Consider the following 4570-nt stretch of genomic DNA (forward strand, 5'->3'; position numbering starts at 1 on the left):
AAGTGTTTTCCCACTTACCAGGTGCGAACTAGGATTAAAGGTAATGGCCCACCAGTTCTTGGCTCCATTGTTTCATTACCATCTATTCGAATCAAATGCAAACCTGCATGGGCCAGGCGGCTATAATGGTGGCTATGACTACTGGCCCAACAGGCCCTAAGCATTTATTTTACTTTATTATTATTATTATTATTATTATTATTATTATTGTATTTTTCTGAAGTTGGAAACGGGAGGCAGTCAGACAGACTCCCACATGCACCCGACCAGGATCCACCCGGCACACCCACCAGGGGGCTATGCTCTGCCCATCCAGGGCGTTGCTCTGTTGCGACCAGAGCCATTCTAGCTCCTGAGGCAGAGGCCATGGAGCCATCCTCAGCACCCGGGCCAACTTTGCTCCAATGGAGCCTTGGCTGCAGGAGGGGAAGAGAGAGACAGAGAGGAAGAAGAGGGGGAGGGGTGGAAAAGCAGATGGGTGCTTCTCCTGTATGCCCTGGCCGAGAATCGAACCCGGGACTCCTGCAAGCTAGGCCGACGCTCTACCACTAAGCCAACCGGCCAGGGCCTATTTTACTTTATAAAGTTTGATTTTCAATGAAAATGAAATGTCTTCTTATCTAATGCTTTTTAAAAATACTTAGCTAAGGACTACAGTTTTCAGCAATGTGAAATCTGATTATAAAACTACACTTTAAATCACTCATTTTCAATATGCCAGTTCAGAGAAAAATATCTGCATTTCCAGGACTTTTGTCACAGTTACAGAATTTAAAATGAAAAATTACAAAGGTTTGATTTTGTCCTAGAAAATTCATTGCTTCTGAGTTGGTGCATCACAATCTGGCACATCCTCTATAAGAAGGTCTTTCCTAGGGACCAATTTCAGTGTACTGTGGTCTGTGAATACCTTGTAGAACAGATGTTCTAAGTAGCAATTGCTCATTGGAACCTATTTTTATTAGCTCTTCTATTTTCTTAGGAGAAGCATCACTTTTATTACTTTTGAGTTCTTCATTTATCTTTATTTTGGCTGCTTCTAATGCTGCGGTATCATTTTTCAAAGCGTGTTGTCTGGTCCTGTGCAATGTTTAAAGAGCTGTAAAACCTTGGCAGCCTGACCCATGTCTCTCCTCTCCGTGGCCCTGATGTGCATTGTTAACGAGATCACCCTGGCTGCTGTGCTGAAAGTAGATGGAAGGGGGAGAGGTGGAAGCCGGTACACAAATAAGAGATTACTTTAATAATTCAAAGGAGAGAGAGAGACGACGGTGATCGGAGCAGGGTGATGGCAGTAATGATGATGACAAATGGTGGAATTCTGAAGACAGAACCGAAAGGACTTGTTGTGAGGTCAGATGTGGAAAGGGAAAGACAGAGAGGAGCAGTTTCGGTCTGAGTAATGAAAAGGATGGAGTTGCCATTTTGTACAAATGAGGAAACTGGAGAAGGAACTTCTTTAGAGGAGAATATTAAGGAATCTATTTTAGACATTTAACGTTTATATGTCCATTAAATATGCCCAAGTACAGCTGTCAATAGGCTGTTGGATGAAGAAATCTGGAGTTCAAGAGAACAATGTTAGGCTTACAACATAAATGTGAACTACAGATGGAGCGAGTGAGTGGAGACAGAAAAGAAGCCCCGTGACAGCTCTGGGATGCTCCCCCACACACGGAGAGGCTATGGTTAGGATTCAGTCTGTGTACATAACAGAAAGCCCAAATGACAGTCTCATAAAGAGCACCAAGTCTAGAGGTAAGCCCTCCAGCGCTAGTAGGCACGTCCATAATTATCAACAGGGACCTTGTTCCTTTTACCTCTCTGCTCCGCCATCCCGAGCATCTGTTTCCCATCTTCACAGTTGCCTTGGAGATGGAATGTGGCCACTGCAGCTCTAAGCAATACATCTTTTTTAGGCATGAAAACGGAGAAGGCAGGAAAGGGCAGAGGAGCTTTCTTGGAAGCCCTCCCCAGTGGCTCCTACTTACACAGCACGGAGAGGGAAGAGCCACAGGCTCTAGAGCCAAAGTGCTGGTGGGGCTTCTGCCTCCAGAGATTTGTACCTGTGAGGCCTTGGGCTCACTGATTAATCTCTGCCACAGATCTGTCTTCCAAAAATGAGAACTAATAGTTTTACCTTTAGGTTGGTGAGAGGAATGAATGACCACAGTAAATGCTCCCTAGGGGTTTCACAGGATTAAGCCAGTATTTGATGAGCCAAGGTGGCAGGTGACAGATCTGTGGCAGGGAGGCTGAGAATACAGATTTTAGCTGAGCACACTCCTCCCTAAATAAAATGGAGAATGGAATTAGCAGCACCGGCCAGAGAAGAGGATGGTGTAAAAATCCCCAGACCACGAGTCCTACCTCTGGCTTTGCTGCTCGGTCGATGTGGAAACTTGAATAATTCAGCCAATCTGAATATTGTGAGGATCAAATGAATTGGTGTTTGTGAAGGGCTTATGTAAAGTATTATATGAAGTATTTTTATTGTCCTAAGATTCCTTTTCATTCTAATTCTACATGCCATGTAGAAGAAATCTATAAACATTCATGTATTAGTTTTTATTGTAAGTGGGTATTGAATTTTGTCAAATTTTTTTCTGTCAACTAATACAATCATTTTTTCCTTTAGACTATTAATAGTGGATTACATTGATATCTTTCCAAATATTGAAACAGTCTTGCATCTAGGATAAACCTCACTTGATTATGGTGCATTATTCTTTTCATATATAACTAGATTCAATTTGCTATTATTTTATGGAAAATTTTTGTATGTATATTTATGCAAGATATTGGTTTATAGTTTTCTTTTCCTTTTCTTTTTTTTACAGGTACCATCTTTTGTGTTGGTAGCAGGGTAATGTTGATCTTACAAAATGCATTGGGAGATATTCTCCCATTATTGATTTTCTGGAAGAAATCATGTAGAATTGGTTCTATTTCTTTAAATGTTCAGTGATGTTTGTCAGTGAAACAATGACTCTGCATATTTCTTTCTCAAAAAGTTTGAAACCTCAAGTTCAATGTCTTTAATGACTATAATTTAGTTCATCTTGGGTGAGTTTTGGCAGTTCTTGAATCTCAAAAAAAATTGTGCCTATTCATCTAACTTGTCAAATTTATGTACATAGAACTATTTTGTATTGTTCCCTTATTACCCTTTGAATGTCTGCAGGCTCTGAAGTAACAGTCCCTGTTGATGGTTTAAGTCCACTGAGGTCAGATGTAGGGTGTTTTTGCACTTTCCTTATTGCCCTGTATGATTTCTAGAAGAAGTGGCAACATTTGGAACTAAGGTTCTTCCATATTCATACAAAAACAAATATGTGACAAACTTTCTTCAGATAACCAGTGCCTCATCTCCCACCCAGGCCCAAGAGCTTAGATTTTAGGAGACAGAAGCAAGTTATAGAAAGACACTGAGTTCACTGGCAATAGTTTTATTTTCTCCAGGACTGAAACGGGCAGGTCATAACAATCTAGTAATAAAGAAGGTCGTTCCCTTCCTTGTGTAAATATTCTTTGTGGTTTCCAAAAATTACTTGGGAGCAGAAAACCCAAAGGAAAAATAGGTAAGTGTTCAAAAGTACTGATAACTTTAACATTATATAATAGAGATGTGGTGTGATTTTTTACTCCCAAATTGTTGAATTAGAACCTATTTATTATATAATATTTGGAAATTACCAGTTAAAAGGTGTTATCTGGGTAACTTTTATTTAAGTTGGTGGGGGTGGGGGTTGGGCAGTTGGCTCAATGGATAGAGCATTGACCTATGGACGTTCCAGGTTCGATTCCCAGTCAGGGCACACAAAAGAAGTAACCATCTGCTTCTCTCCTCCTCCCTCTCCTCCTTCTTTCCTCTTTTCCTCTCGTAGTCAGTGGCTCAGTTGATTCGAGCATCTGCCCCAGACAGGGGTTGCCAGATGGATCCCAGCTGGGGCACATGTGAGAGAGTCTGTCTCACTATCTTCCCTCCTCTCACTTAAAAAAAATAAATAAGTAAAATAAAATAAAAATAATTTAAAAAAATAAATGAAGAAAAAAGGAAGTTGGAAACAAGGCACTAATATTTATTTAAAAAATTTAATAAGGTAATATCACATTAAATTTTAATAATTTTAAGAGACTTTAATTTAAAACAAAGACTATAAAACTAATAACTACCACAAATTATAAGACATTTCAGTTCTCTATTATAGCTACAACCAAAATACTTACAAAGTAGAAACATATTTTTAAACTGATAAATTTTTGAGGTTTTACCCACCTAAATCACCATTTTAGTATGTTGTGTATTGTTAAGCCTTTCTCAAATTTGCCCATCATTTTCTGCTATAATTGTTTGTCATATCTATAATTTTTTTAAATGGGCCACACTGTCATTCATTTATTAATGTGAAGTACTCATTCTAAAGATTTATTTGTTCTCCTGAAGTCCCTTTGAAAAGGAAGAAGGGTAACCTAATAAATTTCAAGCAAAGCTATACTTTCTTAAGCTCCAAAAAAAAAATGTTAACTGCTTTTTGTGAATTTATTATTTTAGTCTATTCATTTAAGT

The 4570-nt window shown here is 38.9% G+C and overlaps 1 pseudogene; it reads right to left on the reverse strand.

Annotated features, from left to right (window-relative positions):
• Nucleotides 1-811: 811 nt before the first annotated feature.
• Nucleotides 812-1126, reverse strand: LOC136397172 (complex III assembly factor LYRM7 pseudogene; annotated as a pseudogene).
• Between the last annotated feature and the right edge of the window lie 3444 nt (nt 1127-4570).

This window comes from Saccopteryx leptura, chromosome 3, assembly GCF_036850995.1.
Source record: "Saccopteryx leptura isolate mSacLep1 chromosome 3, mSacLep1_pri_phased_curated, whole genome shotgun sequence".
In the NCBI taxonomy this organism is placed as follows: domain Eukaryota; kingdom Metazoa; phylum Chordata; class Mammalia; order Chiroptera; family Emballonuridae; genus Saccopteryx; species Saccopteryx leptura.